Source organism: Mustelus asterias, chromosome 17 (genome assembly GCF_964213995.1).
Source record: "Mustelus asterias chromosome 17, sMusAst1.hap1.1, whole genome shotgun sequence".
Classification (NCBI taxonomy): Eukaryota; Metazoa; Chordata; class Chondrichthyes; order Carcharhiniformes; family Triakidae; genus Mustelus; species Mustelus asterias.
Genome location: NC_135817.1, coordinates 36141242 through 36163354, shown reverse-complemented (window position 1 = coordinate 36163354; position 22113 = coordinate 36141242). Strand labels below are relative to the sequence as shown.

Sequence of the window (22113 nt, the reverse complement as noted above, 5' to 3'; positions counted from 1 at the left end):
CAAGGTACAATTTAGAATTTGTTTCCACATTTTATAGCAAATGTTCTTTGACATTTACGTAAAGCAATTGTAAGCTAAATGCATCATATTTTATCCTGTAATTACCCAAAATAGCAAGTAATTCTGAATAAGATCCTCCTGTACATACATGTAGGTAAAAATGCATTTGTTTGAAATTGTGGATTAAATATTGAATTATATTGACAAAAAGAATGTTACTATTCTGCTTGTTCCAACTCACTGTGACTGATTCTCATAAGTACTACAAGCCAGCATGTTTACAAATGACACAAATGTTTCTCCTTGAAATAATCTTTTCAACCCTGATATCTGTTTACTTGCTATGAAGCTGGCACATTGGGAAATGTTTGGATTTAGTTGATTTTTTTAAGACGGCATGGGCATCAATCCAAGTGCTCCATTAGTAAGATATTAAAAAACAAATCAAAGCTCTGATCGGGACAAAACAACTCAATCAAATAACGTGAATGCGGCTTTCTTACTGTCAGATCAGCTACATGGTAGAACTTCAAGAATTATATTCCTATTCATATTTGCTGCATTTTTTTTCAAAAGCTTTGTTTTACCTCTGCGTTTGCTGCTCTACCATCCTTTATATTATTATGCCATATGAAGAAACCAAACTTCGACCTGACTTGATTTGTATACTTTGGCAATTGCAATACCACAAAAATCAAATTATTGTTCTTAACTGGCATCTAGTGGCAAAAAGAACTGCAAATACATTTAAAACTACTTGTATTGAAATATTTTTACTGCTTTTCTTCACCTTTTTTAGTGTATAAAATTGTGCCTTCAAGTCTGATTCTAATGTTTACTGCTTTATTATGCAGGTTGTGGGAATATTAATAACTCAGATAATTGTAACAGCTCCAAGTTAAGAGTGCTCAGCGCCATCGGTAACTCTTGTCACTTCTGAACCAGAAGGTTGTAGGATCAAGTCTTAATCCAAGACTTGAACACCATAATCTGGGTTGACACTTTAGTGGAGTAAAAGAATGTTTAATTATTAGAAGTGTGCTGTCTTCAGCTGAGACATTTAAAGCTCTGACTTTCTATTCAAGTGAATGTAAAATATTCTGTGGTACTACCTGAAGAAGAGCAGGGAAATTTCCTGCCACAGCTAATTTTGTTTTGCACAAATTACGTTACAATCACATAGGGTCTGATAACTTCTGAAGAATTTCAAACTTCCAGTTAATATCTCAAAGAAAGACTCATCAAGATTTGCTTACTGAAACAAATGACTGGAAACTAAACACTACCTTTGTGGGCAACATGTACTTTAAACTACAGAATGGAATACCTCCTCCTTATTCCTACCTGAAACAGATCCCTGGCTCCCTAGGGTTTATTCCTGGTTGCTTTTTGCTTAGACTGGTAACTTGCAATCTTAGAAATGTCTTTCACAGTGAAGTTTTATTTTCCTGGAGCCTCTCCCTCTGGCCCAAGCTAAGCATCTCTTCCAGCCTCATTTTAACTCCCCACAAATTGGTCTTCTCAGTCTGAGTATGAGCTTCCAATTGTATTCCTACACAGTGAATCACAGAGACATTTCTGGCCTCTCACTGCTCCCCCGCTCCCAGATTCCAGGCAGATTCAAACACTGTGATATGCAGTGATTTACGAAGAAAGCCTGTAACCTGATGTTTCTAATGGCTTCCTTGGCATCCTTCCACATGGCAACTTGAATCACATGGACCTTGTACTAGGTAGGAATGTTAATTAGCTATCCTTGAGCACCAACTCTCTTTAACCATGAAAATAAATGGACTGTTTGAAGCACAACTGTTTACAACCCGAAGTTCTCAATACTTTTCTGGGACTCGCATATCTATCCATTGTTAGCATAGAGGCTGCTGCCATTGTCTCCAAGTGTAAACACCGTGCACCTTCCTCCTATTAAAACAGTCTAAGTCTTCCTTTAAGGTCTAACAATCAAACCAGCCTATCTTATTTCTGAGCAGAAGTCAGAATAGGTCACATGATGCCCTTCATTTTAACCCTAAACATCAAGACGCAGTCCCAAACCATAACTCCACAAATCTTATAACTGGAACCCATATTGCTAGCCACTCCATTAAAACAAAAGCCAGAACAATCCTCAATGATCACCTGGATTTGAGTAGAATGTCAAATTTTGATTTTTAACTTAATTGTGGGCTGACTTCAGGTAGTTGATAAAAGGACATTTTAAACCAATCTTTTGTTACTGGATTCAGCAAAGCCCAAAGTCAGTGAAGATGTTTTCAAAGGCTTACCCTATATTGGGATCCATCTGAAGAAAGGAGGAACAGTTGAGGCCTAATTATCAATTTTCTATATGATTAAGAACACAGCATGAAGCACAGGTCGGCACTTAAGCTGAATCGGAGTGGGTGGACCATGGAAAGGTCCGTTGACCTTGAGTGGGAATTTACGGTTTCGGGACAAGCGAGGCCATAAAATCCCTCCCACCGGCTTTATTCTCTGGTTCTATTTGGCAAGGGTTGTCATTATAATATGTGGTACAAATATATTGAATTCCTGTGGTGAAGCGTCACACACCAGTTCACCTACTTGTGGTACTCAATGCTATAATGCAATGGTGTAAACAACTATCAAACTGCAAATTACACAGTTACTTTCTTTGTGGTGTTGTTGGGAGCAACTTTTTAACATAGTAATCCTGATAGCTCAGTGAAATAGGTCCAGGACATCCAGCATTCCCAGTACTACAGGAATCAAATTAATGGAAGTTCTCTCCTGGTTACAGTTCCGCTAATAATGGTATATCATTATATTATGATCAGGCGAGGAGGACTCAAGTGGTCCCCCGGTGGCACAGTGGTTAGCACCGCTGCCTCACAGGGTCCCAGGTTCGATTCCCGGCTTGGGTCACTGTCTGTTTGGTGTTTCATGTTCTCCCCGTGTCTGTGTGGGTTTCCTCCGGGTTCTTCGGTTTCCTCCCACATTCTGAAAGACGTACTAGTTAGGTGCATTGACCCTGACTCAATGTTGACTCTATTCTCTTTCTGTCAAATCTGCTGAGATTTTCCAGCATTTTCTGTTTTTGTTTCAGATTCCAACATCCGCAGGTGTGTGGCGACTAGGGGAATTTCACAGTAACTTAATTGCAGTGTTAATGTAAGCCTTACTTGTGACTAATAAATAAAGTTTAACTCTTTCCTCTCTCCTTGTTTGAATGCAACAGTTGAATGCAACAATAGGTACTTGCCAATTCTGTGATATGTCCATGAAAGGCACAATCCTTGTGTTTTGAAAAAGAAGAGGATAACTTTTATTGTACTTAACCCAGTCTAAGTAAAATAATTAAACAAATGATTTGCCCCCAAGTTCACACACACAAACAAATGGTTTACAGAGCTGGGAGGACAGATTAAGGACTTTAGAGTCCAGTAAAATTAAAGGGTTATATGGCTTTGTGAATGTTGGTAACTCAGCAGGCTTCAGGTCGAGCTCAGTTGTCCAGCTGTTTTTACTCTGTGGTCCTGTCACTTTCAATGTCGAGGCAGCTTAAAGCTGTGGGCGGACAATTTGTATGTTCCTCTGAAGACAGAAGTACTGGGTTGAGTTATTATTGAAAATCTCTGGTGCAGCACCTGGATACTCAAAATTAGCAGACTGTATTTAAAACTTGCAAGCTGGGTGGAAAGTGAGATAGAGGGAAGGAACCCAATCAGGGGCCACAAATTTGTGCCTGTGTCAGACAAGTGTAAATGGCAATGCAGGTGCAAAATCTCACAAGACTTGGAAAACGAGAATCTCGCCGGTAAGATCTTGTTTTCTAATTTTCCCCATCTTTCACCAGTGGGTGAGGAAAGTCAGGGACCTCATTTGCATACATTTTTGCATATTTTAATATAATTAGTAATTAATAATTTAATATAATTATTGAACTTCCCCATCATATCGTTCCCCCACATTAGGAAATCCCCCCTTGCTGACCCGCCCTTTAAAATGCCATCCTGATCTTGGGATTCGGCTTTTTCGAACCCCCACCCCGCCAATGTGATGGCATGAGCCACACCTCTGACAAATGTTTTTCAAAGCGTTTCAAAATATGGCAGGAAAAGCCAGCAGTGCAGTTGACAAGCTACACACCACTTTTCTCTATAATAAAATAAAGGCGGATGTTGGAATCTGAAACAAAAACAGAAAATGCTGGAAAATCTCAGCAGATTTGACAGAGAGAGAATAGAGTCAACATTGAGTCAGGGTCATCCTGACTCGAAATGTCAACACCACTTTTCTCGTCTGAGCCAACACTTTAAAAAACAATGTAAAATACTGCCCAGGTCTTGTTCCTTCAGTGTTTCAGTTGCCTGTGATCAATTCTGCAGAGTAAACAGGTACTTAAAAGACATAAATGGTTTGCTTGTCACATGATCTTCTTTCTCCAACTGTGCAGTGGCCCAAATTTGGTTGTGCCGAGTGTGGTCCAGTTGTCCAATTTATTATGCCTAATGGTTTGTCTCCACCCAGTTGAGTACCAGGGTGGTTGTTTGGATGTTTTGCTAATGGGATAGATGACGGCTTCCATTCATCCCTTCCAAGGGAGTTGTTCCTGGTGTGGCTGGTTTAATGTATGTCATTGATCAACCTGGCCAAAGTATGACTTGTAGTGGGCTTTTGGGGTGAGCATTTAAATTTGAGGCAAACGTTTTGAAGTTGTTTGGACATTTCTTTCATTGTTTTCTTTTTGTTTCTTTTCTGTTGGTGCTTAGTCTTTCATTGCCCTGATTTTTGCCAACTCCCACTAATTCTTATCTTACTTTTTGTTGCCTCATCTCCTTTTCTTGGTTATTGGCACATTTGGAAGAGGAAGAATTAAGGAGGACTGCCAGGAAAGTCAGTCTGCTTGAGTGGTGCTTTGTGCCCTCTCGGCAGCATTGACACACCCATATCTGCAGGGAGAGATGGAACAGCCTCAATTTGGCAGCTGTAGTGCTGGTAGAGGCTCCTGTTCCCAAAGGAAGCCGTGCCAGCAGACCCAGGCTCGCTGCACTACAGTATTTAGATGCCGAGCCAAGTCCTTCAGAAGCAGCCAATCACAGTATGTCACACTTGTCATGTCGTGTTTGAATCTGGATAGCTGTTCCATTGCTTAAGCTGTACATGGTTTGCTATTATCAGTTGTGAAATAGCAATTCATTTTCAACTGCCCAATTATAATTCCGATTCATAATTTAGATTGCTAGGGAAAAAAAGATGGAGAACAAACTGAGCGACTGAAGGTAATTACGAGACTGAGTAATCACACTTGTTGGAGAAATTCACAGTAGGTGAGAAAAATTTCAAATAATCAGGGATCTAAGTCACTAATAAAATACTAGCAATAAGTGAAATGATCTCACATCAGGCTCACAGTCTAACAGGGGAACTGTCTACATGAAAACGATATCAACACAGTAAGAAATTTAAATAATTACTGGATTTGAAAAAGTATTTCTGATTTTAAACAAGTACTTTAAAAAGTATTAGCTGTGTTTTTAAAGTAATTGTGCACTTTATCCAAAGGCAGGCTGCTGCAAAGGATGATGGGATAAAACCTTAGCAGACCGAACCACATTGAAACAATGAAACCACAGAACGTGCATAGTGTTATCAACAAAAGTTACGAACGGTTTGGTTCCCAAAACCACTTTATGAATAGGGTTGTTCAAGTGTCCTGGTAAGACAGATCTTCTCAGATGTGAGAATGTACAACTGCTTGGTTCGGCCATTGGTGTAAGCAAGAGTTGGTGGGAACAATAACTTTTACCTTTGTAGCTAAGTGTTAGGGGTTGCTAGGCAATAGAGGAAGAAGTATCAGCAATAGGGAGAGGAAGTGTCTGGATTCTCCGGATCAATAAAATCCCATGATGTCAGAGGGTAGAATGCAATTGGCTGTGGTATATGACAATTGTTAACAGTGATTGATTTGTATTAATGATGATTTGTTCATAACTACTGGAGAGGCGGGAGAAGCAAACTTGAGAAATGTATAATTGTTTTAACGGATGTATTGTAACCTCAGAGTGGTATTGGAATGCTCAAGGCTTTCTCCTTTAGGAAGGCATTGGACTGTCCAATGCTGATTCTCCCATCGATCATTGGTCAAAAAAGATACATATTTAAGCGGGACACTGGCCTTATGAGTCTTTGTATTGGCTGAAGTTTTTGGTGATACCTAGTCTCCAGAGAACCCCTCAACGAATAATAAACCTTAAGCAAGTCTGAAGTGTTCTTAGGCATTTTTGCAAACAAAAAAAGAATAATTATGTAACAGTCATTTTTATGTGACTGCCACCTTTGTATCATTGTGGAGTTCATGGGATAATTTTATTTCACCCTTTGTTCTTTAACATTTCTATTGCTGTCCTGAAGGACTTTAGTGACCATTACACTCCAGGACATGCATCCCTGATTCTTCGAAACTGACAGATTAACAAATTTTAACAGCAAGACTGATGAACAAGCTCAGAAACTGATTTTTAGGAAATGACCCAACAGCACTTTACCTTTATATACCAACTTTAATCCTGAAGAATGGCTCAAGTCACTTTGGCAGAGGTATATTCCTAAAACAAAGTACAACATGATTTAGATTTGGGTGTAGTTTTAGACTCATAGAATCCTACAGTGCAGAAGGAGGGCATTCAGCCCATCGAGTCTGCACCGACAACAATCCCATCCAGGCCCTATCCCCAGAACCCCATGCATTTACCCGAGCCAGTATCCCTGACACTAAGGAGCAATTTAGCATGGCCAATCTACCTAGCCTGCACATCTTTGGACTGTGGGAGGAAACTAGAACACCAGGAGGAAACCCATGCAGGCACGGGGAGAATGTGCAAACTCCACACAGTGACCGAAACCGGGAATCGAACCTGGGTCCCTAGCGCTGTGAGGCAGCAGTGCTAACCACTGTGCAACCCCAAATGACAAAATGAGTCAAATAGTCAGTTGTGGAAGTATCCAACTTGCATCCGAATGTAACTTTAAATGCACATGGTAAGACAGATGTAAAAAATAAACATTTTATGTTCTGCACATGTAAATTTAGAAAAAAATCATTAATTTGAAAATCTCTAAAGTTGCTTTGTGGATTTAGTGCAGTCAATTATACAATACAGTGCTAAAGTTTCAGTCTAGATGTGGATCTAATTACACAATAAACTGATAATCTTTCATTGTTCCTTAAAAGTAAGTGGCAGGTGATGAAATATCCACTCTGCAGTCATGTAAGTGACTGAAATGAATAATGAGTGGATGTTCGAAAATGCTGTGCTATTTTACGTAGATGCATCTGCCATTTATGTATCTTGTCAAGGATGTGTTAAAGTTATTTTGTTAAGTTTAATGGCACACATTATGCAATATAATTGCTCCCCCATGATAGAATTCAAATCAATTAACATTAAATTCATATAATCTTATTATCCAAAAGGCAAATTTACTCAGGAAATCATGTTGTTGTAACATAATGTCATGTCTTCGTATTGTACTCTGCTTTAGTTTAATATCCATGTATTTAAGCAGAGTGTGAGAAATAATATCACAAGGGCAGCTATAAATACCTAATTACTGTATGCCTAATTTACATGAGTCCTAAATGGAACAAATTAAACGTAGAACTCACAGCCCTGCAATGGGCATCTATGAGCAGCAGTAGTACCCTCATTCCCTGATCACCATTGAGTCAGAAGACCAACCTTGGTTCAAAGCGGAGTCTGGAAGCATGTGTAAGAAACAGTACACACCGTACTTTAGATTGAGATATGAAGCCAATAAAGCTACCTGCCACTGAGCTAAGACCTCTCACAAAAATTTTTCTGAAATACATTTTTCAACATGGCTATTTCATAACATTTTCGCTGAAGCTATAGAATCATAGAAACTCTACAGTGCAGAAGAAATCCATTCGGCCCAATGAGCCTTCACTAACAACAATCCCACCCAGGCCCTATCCCCATAACCCCATGTATTTACCCTGCTAATCCTCCTGACACTAAGGGGCAATTTAGCATGGCTAATTAACCTAACCCACGCATCTTCAGAGTGTGGGAGGAAACCGGAGCATCCGGAGGAAACCTATACGTGCCTGTACCATCGTGGAAGTCATCTCTACTGGAAAAGTGAATTATCCAGCATCAGTCATTAACCTGTCAACCTCTGTGAAAGAATGCACCAGTAGACTTTGAGGGTGGGCCTTTCTGGCCCCCTGACGCATATGTTCCAGCAGGAGGCGTAGCCTGCCATTGGCCAGCAGCAGGATCTTGCGGTCTCGCTGATGTCTGCAGCATTTTGCATGGCCCGTCCTTCCCGCCGCCAGGAAACCCCCCATGGGGGTTGGGGGGGGGCGCGGGGTTGGGGGGGGGCGGGGTGGGTTGGGGGGGGGTGGGTTGGGAGGGGGGGGATATCGCCTGGAAGATCCCACTGGTGGGAAGGGCCTTAAAATTTCATCCTGATTCTAGACTCGCCTGAAACAAAGATTCTTTATTCTGTGGTCTTTGCCCTGTAAATCTTTATTTCTTTATTCCCTTTTATTGTATGAGTAAAAAAGATCACATCATGTTCCTCCTCTTGTGTTTGAGGGCATGCGAATAAACTACTCCTCTGAGTTTACCTATTTGCTGTGGGGCTACTAATACAAGTTGGGCCACACCAAAACTGAGATTTTGGGAAGTATGCCACTGCCTATACGGGGGAGTAAAAAATCGAAACATCTTTCTGTTTACAGAGGAGAGGAGAAATTGGCTGTTTAAATTAAACCCCCTCCTGCCTGTAACACACAACATGAGGCTATCTGCATATTAAAAACCAAAAGCAGTAAGCTGCAGACAAAGCTCACTGTTCTCAGATCTAAAGAATTACTTCCAGCTGAGAATAATCATGCGTAATCAGGCAATTAACAGGTAGGAGAGGCTCCACAAATATCCCAATCCTTAAGTGATAGTGAGAGACAATGTTGAACTGTTCCCAAGCAGCCCATTGCCCAAAGTGTTGGGGGGATAATCCAACTTGAAGTCCCCACAATCATGCCAAATAAGTGCCATGTAACGTTAAGAAGCAGTTTAATGCATCAGTTGCATAATAGATGCAGTGCATTTTGTGCACCAAAGCTAGTCACTCCCCAAATATGACAGTGACATCCACTTAACAATATGAAAGATTGCTCAGATATGATGTATCCATAAATACAAATCAGACTAGTTACTTCCCTATCATCCTCACAATCATGAGCACAATAATGAAGGAAGTCATCAATAGTACCATCAAGCAAAATCTACTCGCTAATATACTCAGCGATATTCACTTCGGTTTCTGTCAGAACCTTTTGCCTCCAGTGCTCATCACAGCTTTAATCAAAACCTTGATGTGGGAAATGAAGGCGAGAGGAGAGGTGAGAGTAGCTGCCTTGACAGGAAGGTAGGATTTAAGTTGACATTAAAGCAATTCATGCCAGCCAAGCACAACAGGACCTGGCTAAGATCCAAACTCAGGTCAGCAAGTGACTGGTTATGTCACTGAAGTGGCAAGTAATGATCATCCTGAATGTGAGAAAGCCTAGCAACCACACTTTGACCGTCACTGGCACTCTTATTGCTAATATCCCCATCCTCAACACACCAGAGATCATTAACTAGAAGACAAAGTGAATCAGCCATATTAACATCAAGATTACCAAAGAAAGATAGAGGCTGGATAATCTTTGATGAAAAGCACAGTGGCACAGTGTTTAGCACTGCTGCTTCACAGCTCCAGGGACCTGGATTCGATTCCCGGCTTGGGTCACTGTCTGTGTGGAGTTTGCACATTCTCCCTGTGTCTGCGTGCGTTTCCTTTCACAGTCCAAAGATGTGCGGGTTAGGTGCATTGGCCATGCTAAATTACCCTTTAGTGTCCTGGGATGCGTAGGTTAGAGGGATTAGCGGGAATAGGGCCTGGGTGGATTGTTGTCGGTACAGACTCGATGGGCCGAATGGCCTCCTTCTGCACTGTAGGATTTCTATGATTTCCTGAGCCTCAAAGTCCTATCACTATTTCTAAGACTCAAGTCACCAGTGAGATAGAATATTTGCCACTCGATTTGACAGGCACAGCTACACCAATACTCAAGAAACTTATCATTCAGGACAGGGCATTTGCTTGAATAGGCCCTGACCATTGGACTTAATATCCACCATTAGTGCATTAGTAATAATAGGAGACACTGCAGCAACTTGGCAAGGTTACTCCAAAAAAGCATTCCTCGCTTAACCCTGCTATCATCAAGAGAGGCAATCTTTGAGAAAAGCATTACCTTCATTATCCACCCAATTCATATACCATTCTGACTTGAACATACTGTTCCTTCAGCATCACTGAGTTAGAGTCCTGGAATTCTCTGTATCACACCATTGTGGGAACATCTTCACAATAAAGAACTATGGCAATTCAAGAAGAACATCCACCATTACCACTATATTCTCAGGGCAATAAATATTGCCTAACCAGCATCATCCATGTCCCAAGAACTAATACTAGTTTACATGCATTCGAATTAATTTATTATCTTGTATTCAATTGGGAACGATGATGGCTGTGTATCTTCTTTCTCTAACAATTAAGTGACTCAAATGACATTGGAGAAAACATTAGGGAGATCATTGAAGATTTTGGAGATGAGAGAACAGTTTAATTTGCTCAGTAACCAAATGCACAGTCCTGCTTTGAGGGATTCATGTCCATATTTTATATTCTTATACCTCAGTTTATAACTAATATGAAAAGGTTTGTACAATTAAGCTGTAAGAAACAGGAAAAATGTTAACATTGCATTAAAATACAACTAACGTTATTACTGAAGAGTGAAACTGACAAAGATAAGAAATATTTTCTAAAAAATGGAGAAAAGGAAGTCACGCTTGTAAAAGCCTAATGACCAAACAGAAAATGATATGTACTTTTTAGAAAGTGTTACTTCCATAGCTTCATTTTTTTTGCATCTCTTCGTGATGCACAATTTATTTTTATTGGCAATATTTTCACTTTAAGATATCCAAATCTAAAAGCACGTAAACTCGCTAAATGTGCATTTTAAGTTCCTGAACACTTTTGGAACTTTGATTGCATTGTCAGCTGGATGTTCTAACTAATTAATAATGAATAACTTTTAATACAGAACTGGGGAATATAGAACAGACAGATCAATATGACGGATGAGTCTGCAAATTGAGTCATTCAATTGGGCTGCTATCTCACGTCCCCAGTGCATGGCAGTTAGAGTTCATTATTGCTGTTTGATCACAGTCCCATATGTTTTCCGGGGTCTTGCGAGCTTCCAGAAATCACTGTTGGGGCACAATCAGTAGTGGATAGCTCTCCGTTGCTGCTGCAGAACTAATTGATTGATATCATATCATCATTGTGTTTTGCAATTGAACATGACTGTCCTCCATCAAGTTACAATTGCATCCAATCAGACCATTGTATTGTTATGCACCATAATAAGTGGAAGTCCAGATGAATTTAGGTCTTGAAGTATAATCACTGCATGTCACTGAGATACCCTGTATAGCATTTGAAAACAGTCAAACATCATATGTAATTAAGAGAATCAAATTGCGCAGAACTCAATAAAGCTGTTTCAGAATCCTGCACTGAATGCAAAGCTATATCTGTTATACATTAATAGATTCCAGTGCACTTTATATTAAATAACAGTGATTTGATTTATTTTGTTGTCAGCACTATGATTCAATATCAAATGATTTGCTTACTACAGCCACAGCAATTAAGAAATCTTTCTGCTTGTGCTAATCTTGCTAATGTAACTGTAATTAAAATCCTACTTCCCTGAATTACTTAGAAATTTTGTTTATTCTGGTGCATCAAAGTGTCATTAGAATGTATCTTAAGTGTGCTTGTATTTAAAATATTTAATTTCAAATACTTGAGATCAAGCACACAATCAAACATATTTAATCTGTCTGAAGCTGTGTTTTGAGATATGTTTTCAGGACCTGAAGATTTTAGGCTCTATAGGAATTTGAGGATGAATTGATTATGCAAATTAAGGATACTTGAGGTGAAGCAGTATAAAAGTGGACTGAAATCATAATCATCAGACATCTTCCTGTAATGGTTTTAAGCTACCTTTTAATTTTGGAATAGTTGGAACACATTCATACTGTTCAACCTATTACATTCACTGATGATTCCTCATTGACTTTCCATCCTATCAAAATGCATCTTGATGATCATGTGGAATTTTAAGCGTGTCAAGCTACTATTCTGTATAAAGTAGCATTGGGAATCATGTAATAGATAGGAGGGTCTGGATGTCTCTGCATTTTACCTAAAACATATGACAGATCTCCCCATCTCTCTGATCTCAGTCTTTACATTGGATTACATAGAATATATGGCGCAGGAACAGGCCATTCAGCCCAACCAGTACATGTTGATGCTTTGCTTTGGTCTCCTCCTAAATTTCCTCAACTAAATCTATCATCACAGTCCTCTATTGTTTGTTCTCTCAAATACGTGGAGAGTCCTCTAAGTGCATCTATACTGTTTACTTCAACCACTCCCTGTGGCAGCAATAATCTCACCATTTTTTGACCAGAAAAGTTTCTTCTGAGTTTCCCCTGGGATTTCTTGGGAACTATCTTGTATTGATTGAATCTAATTACCCTCTTGCCTGCAAGAAGAAATATTTTTTCTATGCCCACTCTACCACAACATTTCATAATTTAAACGTCCTCTATTGGGTCACCCCACAGTCTTGTTTTTGCAAGAGAAACAAGGCCCAGCCTGTAGGTACTTTCCTGATATGTGTGCCCACATGTGTCTAGTATTATTTTTGTAAGTTTTCTCTGCACCCTCTCCATATCATTATTATAATAAGATGCCCAGAATCCCACATAGCACTCTAAATGTGGTCCAACCAAGGTTAGATATTGGTTAAACATAATTGCCTACTTTTCAATTCTATCCCTCCAAAAATAAAACCTAGTGCTTGATTTGCTTATTCGTGAACTTGCTAATCTGGTGCAAGTTTTAGTGGGCACAGTAAGAAGTCTCACTCAGTAAGAAGTGGCCACTCATCTGATGAAGGAGCAGCGCTCTGAAAGCTCGTGATTCCAAATAAACCTGTTGGACTTTAACCTGGTGTTGTGAGGCTTCTTACTGTGCCCACCCCAGTCCAATGCCAGCTTCTCCACATCAAGTTTTAGTGATTTGAGCTCCGAGGTCCATTTGTTCCCTTACCCCACCTAAACTCTCACCTTCCAAGTAATAGTTGACCTCCCTATTCTTCCTACCAAAATGTCGATACCTCATATTTTTCTGTGTTGAACTTCATTTGTTAATTTGTCCAATCTGGACATTTATTAATGTCTGCCTGTAATTTGTTGTCTCCTCCTCAGTACTAATTCCCACTATAACCCCCCTCCCACTCCCATCTGCTGCTAGCTAGCCACACATTTAGAAGTTTTTGATTCCAAAGTCCAAATCATGAAAGTCAGTTCTGAACAGCAGTGGTCCCGGCACTGATCCATGTGAAACATCTCTTCTTGCACTCTGTCACTCTGACCTTTTACTCCCACTCACTGATTTCCACCATGAAGCCAGCTCCATTATGTAACTTGTTCCCTGCCTCCACATTCTCTGCTCTTATTCATGCATCTATTTTGGGCACCTTATCAAAGGCTTTTTGAAAAATCCTGATAAATTACATCCACCATCGGGACTCAGGGTATGGTCACTTTCAAGATTGCAGATATACTGAGATCAGGTGTAGTCATGATTCCGTTGTCTTTAGTTCCTACCACAAGATCCGTTCCGGTTTCTTCACAACTGTTTGAGGCTGAAACAGAATGCTCACAACCTTGGTGTCATATTTGATCCCAAGATGAGCTTCTGACCACAAATCCACCTCAGAGAGTTTATTGGCAACTTTGAATATATCACCTGGCTTCATTGTACCTCAACCCATCTGCTGAAACTTCCATCCATGTGTTTGTTACCTGTAAATCTAACAATTTCAACAGACTTCTCCCAACTTATATTTTGCAGAAACTTGAGGTTATTTCCCGTCTGTTTTCTGTCCCCTCTGCCATCCTGCACCCGCACCCCCCCCTCCCCCACCCCCGCCCCAGCAGCTGGTTTTCCAGCAGCAGATGTGGCGAATTACTGGCTGCTGATGGGATTTTCCAGTCCCACTAAGGCCTGTGGGCTTTTGCATGGTCCGCCTGCCCCGCCTCCAGGGAAACTGCTGTGGGCGGGAGGGTGGGGGGAGGGGGGGGGGGGGGGAGGATTGATTTTGGTGGGACCGGTAGATCCTGCCAATGGAAGGGTCCAGAAATTCCCACTCCATGTTCTATTCATTCATCACCCCTGTGCTTGCTGACATTTGTTGGCCCACAATTAAGTAACGCCATGATTTCTACATTCTCTTTCCTGTTTTCAAATCCTCCTATGGCCTTCCCCCTCTCTCTGATCTTCCCCAGTGCCACAACTCTTTGAGATATTGCGTTTATTTAATTCTGGCTTCTTGAACATTCATTATCTTAATTTTTCCATGATTGGTGGCCATGCCTTCAGGTACTGTCGTGGTTCCCCAGGACGACAATTTATTCACATCGATTAAAACAGAGAGTCTGAGCAGCGATCTTCCAAGCAGTAGACTTTATTTCCCAGCACAACAGAATAAAGTCGGGATGTCCGGAACAATCCAAAGAGCCCTTGGGCTTACAGTCTTTTATGTACATTTCAGCCTCATATCTCAAGATCCTTATCTCACTTTTACAGCCTGTCCTTGGTTGTTATCTTACTTCACAGCCCGACCTTTCTTTGGCCACCATTGTTTTAGTTGACCCTTTATCTGTTTTATTTGCAATTGGTCGCTCCCTGTTATATCTCTTTGTTTCTTAAACCATGGTGGTTATGACTCTTGCTTTTATCTGAACTTTTCTGTTTGTACAATAATCGTGGTTTTGCTGACTTAGGCCGAATGTGTTAGAAAAAACATGCTCACTTTATTCTCTCTTTTTATTATGGACCAACATTAAGTTGAACCACTGAGCAGTATTCATTGTTCTCCCAAGTGACTATTGTTTGCTTTCGTTAATTAGTGACTGCTATACTACTTCTCTGGGTCCTCTGCTTTGATCATATCAACTATACTTGATTACATTAGGTCATCCATTCTAGGTTTGATTACGTTAGGTCACACGAGGTTACTTTAGGTTACATTAGGTCACATAGGTTACATATCCATCTCACTACTCACCTAAATCTGCTTTATCATTTCACTAAGACCTAAATCTACTTTATCATTTCACTAAGACCTATGAATCTGAATTCCATACCTAACTCATACAATATCCAGTACAATTTCCCTTACAGTACCAAGACCCAAAGCTATGCAATTCCATCCCCCACCCTCTCGAACACACTCTGCATCTTTTTGATTTAAGAGGTTCTACAGCACCTACCTTGTAAACCAGGCTTTTGCCCATTTACCCAGATACCTCCTTATTTGGCAGTGTGTCACATTTGCTGTTGAATATTTTGTGATTTTTATTTTGTTATTGGTGTAATAGAAATTTAAGTTGTGAAATGCAAAGGACATGTTCTTGTTTCCTGTATTGACTCAAACTACTTTGCTGCATTGCTTACAATCCAGAGTGAAATGTTAGACACCTGACCAGAAGCCCAGAAAACATACTAAACTTTGTCTTTGGACTGACATCCTACTAGTTATCACAATGCAGGCATAACAGTAATCTTTTTTCTGAGAAACTTTCTTTAGAGTATCTCTACAGAGCATGGGGAGGTCAGGCTGGAGTGGGGGAAGGGGGGATGGTGGGTTGGGGGGTAGGGTTGGTGGTGCGTACAGCAGTAGGGAGTAATAAGTGATAATTGAGGCAACAAAAGATTTCAAATTGGCATGTCGTGCCAGTTCATCTGCCTGGATGATTTTTCTTGCCTCGCAGGGTCAGTTGTAGAGCATTTGGAATACCTTTTTGTGTATGCTAAATGATGTAAAACAGATTGTGCATACTTAATTCAAATAAAAAACATGAACAAAACAAATGCCTGACACGCAAAAAAAAACTGCTGATGTATATCTGTTGGATTACCTAAAATTACTAACTAAGGCCAGGATTTTGGCGACTGGAGCAGAAATTCTCGCGTGGTGTCCAAATTGCGTTTCATGCCAATGTAAAAGCGTGACACAATTATCCCTGCCCCCACCAGTGATGTAACACGTTTCCCGAGCTGCAACATCGGGACCATCATTTCCATGTATTAGCATATTTTTATCAGGCCTCAACGCCTGAATCATCCCCACTCCCATCCATTCACGTTGACGTGATGGCAAAGGTGAGAAACCCGACTAGTCTGCCAAGGCGTGCACCTGGCGAGCAGATCTTGCAGAGGAGCTCAAGAACATGCAGAGCTCAGGGGGAGAGGGTGCCAGGAAGCAGAGGTAGTTTTTCGTGATATATGTGTGCATTATTGGATGTTAGAAATAGGTTTACATTTAAGTGAGTTTAACTTAATGCATTTGCATGTAATAAGATGATAAAACTTCAGATCAATCCATGTAAAACAAAGGTGTTTGTATTTATGGAGGTTTTTGGTATCAGTTCAAACTGTGTCTGCATTGTGCTGAGAGTTTATGATGTAAAAAGTAAACATGAGCTTGGAGAAAGAATGAAATGTTGCTTAGTAACCAGGGGACACTTTAGGAAAGACAGACCTTGTGATTGTATTTAACTGAAGTTAAGAGCAGTTGGAGCTTAGCAGTGAGAGAAAAGGTAGCTCTTTCAGCCCTGCTGAAAGCAAGAAAGCCATGCAATTGAGTAATTGGCAAGGAACCTAGTCCAGTAACTAACAGTTAAAAGAGAGATTTCCATGAATCTTGAAGTAAAAAATGAAAAACAGGAACTAGAATTTGAGCAGGGTACTGTTAATTGAAGTTAAAGACAGAACTGGCAAGTGCAGAGCTGATTAATTTGGCTAGAGAAAAGCCAGATGTCTGAAGAAATCATAAGTTATGTATCCTTATTTCCAATCTTTGAAACAATGGTATTCAGTTAGAGACTGAGTACCTGACTGATTGTGTAAAAGTTTGAAAGCTCATGGCTCTTCAAGACAAAGGAATACTGAAAGGAGAGACGGAAATCCTGGATGTGGATCCTTGCTAGAACCAGCTGAGGGAAAACATTGTTTGAAATAAGTTTCTAAGGCATGTCTGTTTGAGAGTGGAATTTGGAAACATTTATGTGGAAGCCAGAGTCCAGTGAGATCAATTGGCTCACAGTGTAATCATCATTTGGGGGCATTTGAGGAGAACTCCATAGAAGCTTGATTGAGTAGCATCAGCCACTTGGTTTCAGAGTGGGATATATCTGACCATATTTAGCCTGTTGGGTTACAAGGTATTTTACTGAAAACTTTCTAGCAGAAGATGTGTTTTGTAATCTGTGTCATTCCTAAAATCTGTGTACATTTATGAAGATAAGTGGGAAGAAGGAATATTGTAATATAGCCAAGCTTTTCATGTTTAATATGTATATATCTTGATGATAAAATATAATTGCCAGTCCTGTGACTTATCCATGTTTTCTAAAAGAAGTTCTCGGGTGGGATTTTACAGCCTCGCTTGTCCCAAAACTGTAAAATTCCACCCAAGGTCAATGGATCTTCCCATGCGCCGCCCCTCGCCCGCTCTGATTCCTGTGGCGGGCAGGCTGGTAAAATTCTGGCCATTGTCTTTTGAGCCAAGGTTCCATTCTGGGACCTTCCCGATCATCAGTAAAATCAACTGGGATTGTAACAAGGGTCATGCCTGGGCACTACCTGTGCACTGCCTCCTGGCACTGTGCCAGTGGGTAGTGCCCAGGAAATGTCAGGGGGCAGTGTGGGGGGCAATGCCGGGGGGCTGTGTGGGTGTGTGTGAATGTGTGTGGGGGGGGGTGGAAGTCCAATTAAATGTTTGTCGAAAAAAATAAGTTAGAGCCTGCTAGCATGATGTTGTAGGATCCCAACCCCCCGTCCCCACCTTGCTTCTTTTTCTGAACAGCAGAAAAAGCAACTTAAATATCTCTTTTCTCGCTCCCTTTTCCCTTTGCCGAGGTTAGGGAAAATTCTGCCCTAAGAAAAGATAATTAAATTTTTCACAACTGGATTCATTCGGTCATGTTTAAAGTGTGATGCTAAACCAACAGATCTAGATCAGTTATTCACAAACATGTTAGGTTTCAGGCACGGTGGGAAGAGGAGGGTGGAAATGGATAGGAATGGAGAAGAGCACAGGACACGGAAGAGCACTGGGGGATGAGAGACAGGAATGTTCTTATAGCAGGAACTATGGACCAGAAATTTAGTAGTGATTGCAGGAAGTGGATGTCTACATTTCAACTAGGGCATGACATTTTGCATGAAGACACTGCTAGCGTTGAGGGGTGAGGGGGAGGACTATTGGACATTATTGTTCAACCAGATACTAGGAATTGTACTGATTGAGGGAGAGTTATGGCTTGTGAGGGGATATGAGGTGGGGAAGCTATGAATTGAGGACGTTTGCCTGAGGCGATAGATTCAGGGCTGGACACTGATAAAAGAACCAAGGTTCAGCCAGTGTTTCCCAGGTCCCTGAATGCGGATGATAAACAACGTACTCAGGTTATTTTCCTGTTTTATTTTTGCTCAAGGTTGCGGAGAGAGATGTCTTTCTGATTCACTGAACGTTACTCAGCTTTAGATGACAGCAGCATTGGATCTCTGCGTTGATATATATTTCACTTTCCAGTAGCTATCTGAAAGGTTTGTTTTAACACAGTAGGAAATGTGCAAATCCAGCAGAGCTTAGAGGGAAGAAGGATTGCGCTTACAATATTTAACATTTTACCAATATATTCACTGGTATTGTATGGGTCTGGGATATGGATTTGATAATTGTTTAACACTCTGAACATTGAAAAACTCTTTGAGTGCCACCTACAGGCACAATCGGTACTACAGCCAGTATTACCAGGAAAACTGAGAACGGTTTTAATGAAACATGTTCCCTGTGTTACATTTTTATTGCACATTAGAAATGTATGAAACTAAGAATAATTTATCAATTTTTATGTTGTCAGAACTAAAAAAAACAAATGCAAATGCTGTTATCAAACAGTTAAGTGGCATTATTGTTCTGCAAAGCTACTGCTATATAATAAATTTAACATCCATGAATTTACAAGCAGTTTTTATTTTCAGATTCTGCATCAGTATAAAGGATAGACTCTTCCTCTTTTCCCCCCACCCCTCTGCCCCCCATGATGACCTAATCATCAACTAAATGTGGAATTGTTTCTTGCTTTGTCCTCTGTTTCATATTCTGACGCCACTGATGTACTTCCCCCACAGAAGACAAGTCTGAATTATTGACTCCTATTATCGTCATTGTCACTGTACAATCCACCGACGGGAAGTGTACATTTGAGAGACAGGACCCTCCACAATGCAGTACCCAACACTGAAATACTCAGGGCAACTGCTCAACTGAAGACTGACAAATATTCCCTCTACGGGGAACTGAAATTAAATGCCAGTTAACAATCAGATGTCAATTTATGATTTTCTTCTGGTCTGGAATTCAACTTAATGCCTGTTGCTTGTATTATTTTACAACTGTGATCTGACCATTGATAAGACAAGTAAAGAAAATCCTTCAAATTAATACAGAACCCCCTCCCCATTTCTATGAGAAACAAAATGAAAAATCAAGCCTTGTGCTGTTCAAGGAACATTAATAACTTGAGTTTATGTAAAATAATTTACATGGAAGCACATCCCAAAATGCTTCACAGTAGCACAGCAAGATATTGGATGCTGAGCCAAAGAGGGAGATATTAGAACATAGAACAGTACAGCACAGAACAGGCCCTTCGGTCCACGATGTTGTGCCGAGCTTTATCTGAAACCAAGATCAAGCTATCCCACTCCCTATCATCCTGGTGTGCTCCATGTGCCTATCCAATAACCGCTTAAAATGTTCCTAAAGTGTCTGACTCCACCATCACTGCAGGCAGTCCATTCCACACCCCAACCACTCTCTGCGTAAAGAACCTACCTCTGATATCCTTCCTGTATCTCCCACCACGAACCCTATAGTTATGCCCCCTTGTAATAGTTCCATCCTCCCGAGGAAATAGTCTTTGAACGTTCACTCTATCTATCCCCTTCATCATTTCATAAACCTCTATTAAGTCTCGCCTCAGCCTCCTCCGCTCCAGAGAGAACAGCCCGAGCTCCCTCAAGCTTTCCTCATAAGACCTACCCTCCAAACCAGGCAGCATCCTGGTAAATCTGCTCTGCACTCTTTCCAGCGCTTCCACATCCTTCTTATACTGAGGTGACCAGAACTGCACACAATATTCCAAATGTGGTCTCACCAAGGTCCTGTACAGTTGCAGAGGGATGATCAAATGCTCAGGTGGGTTTAAGGGGAGGTCTTAATGGGGGAGAAGGAGATAAAGGAATGGGGACATTTTGGGAGGAAATTCTAGTGTGTGGTATTTAGGTGGCTGCAGCTATTAATAATGGGGAAGAAAGAGGTATGGTTGGATGAGAGGTTGAAACCAGATGAATGTAAACTGGTTTGATACCTGTTTTATATCAGTTACCAGTTGATACTGGGGTGTTATTATTGTGCTGGCTGAGGTCATACACATAGAAAGGGGCAAGGAACAACAATTGAGGGATTTGAAAATCTGGATGAGAATTTTGAATTAAATCCTGGTCTACCAACAGCTCAAATGTAGGTGAATGAGAATGCGGATAAGAGAGGAGGGATACTTGGTGAAGAATAGGATAGAGCAGCAGAATTGTAAATGAATTTAAGTTTACCGAGGGTGATGAAATTCATTCCTTTTAGTTCTGAAACTGCACTCTATTGTTCCAGTGTTTCAAGGTTGGTCTGAAATTCAGCTTTTCACTGACTATCGCACTTACTTTGAAAACTCTCATTCCCTCTGCTTTTCAGGACTTTGCGATCATCAGGACTTCCTTACCTCTAACTGTCACAAAATGAGCCAAACTTTAAAGGCAGCACCTGATTTAGCCCCAAAATGTTCCTCATGATTGAGTGGCAGAATTCAATGTGTAGTCCAAGAGCAGTGCTGGAGAAATGTGTCTGGGTATAAAGGAAATTAGAAGGTTCTTATGTGTGGAACACTTTGTCAGTTGAACTATTGATTTTATTCTCAAACTGTTTGGGTAGTTTAGGGAGAATGTCCTTTTTTTAGGTCACTTTTATAAATCTTTGCACACACAAGCACATTTATATCTAACTATATTTAATAGCAGTTTCGAAGAGCAGGAAAATTAATATGTGCAACATGCATATTCCTCAATATTTGCCTTTTTTAAGGATCACAGTCTATTTTAGTGTCAGTGGCAGGTTAACAGCAGCAGCAAAACAACTTGTATTCATATTGCACCTTTAACATAGTTAATCATCCCAAGGCACTTCACAGAAGCGTGATCAAACACAGCTAGACACTGAGCCACGTAACAAGATATCAGGGCAGATTAAAATAGTCTGCTCAAAGAGGTTTGAAAGGGCATTTTAAAGGAGGAAAGAGAGCTGGAGAAGTTTATGGAGTGAATTCCAGAGCTTGGGACCTAGCCATCTGAAGGCACAGCTGTCAATTTGGATCAATTCTGAAATGCGCAAGAGGCCAGAATGAAAGGAGTACAGTTATTTCAGAGGGTCGTAGGGCAAGAGTAAGTTACAGAGGTAGAGAGGGGTGAGGCCATGGAGGAATAAGAAAGCAAAGATGAAAATTTTAAAATCCAGGCAGTGCAGACTGGGAACCAATGTGGGTCAGTGAGTACAGCTATGAAAGGTGAGTGGAATGTGGTTCTGGTTAGGATATGTGCAGCAGAGGTTTGGATGAGCCTCAGGCTTACGTGAGGCAGAAGGTGAGAGGATGGTCAACGGTGTATTAGTGTGGTGAAATCTTAGGGTAACAAATGTAGTGTTACCATTATTTTCAGGACAGTATGTTCACAGTATTCGCAATGAGGATCTACTTGGATTAAATTTATGTAAATCATTAG

General features: G+C 40.6%; 1 protein-coding gene across 1 annotated transcript in view; it reads left to right on the top strand.

Annotated features, from left to right (window-relative positions):
• Positions 1 to 425: 425 nt before the first annotated feature.
• il1rapl1b (interleukin 1 receptor accessory protein-like 1b) overlaps positions 426 to 22113 on the top strand; it is a 904912-nt gene continuing 883224 nt past the window's right edge. Inside the window, exon 1 of the mRNA XM_078231991.1 lies at positions 426 to 521. The gene's annotated coding sequence lies outside the window, so the exon portion shown is untranslated. The remainder of the gene's footprint in view (positions 522 to 22113) is intronic.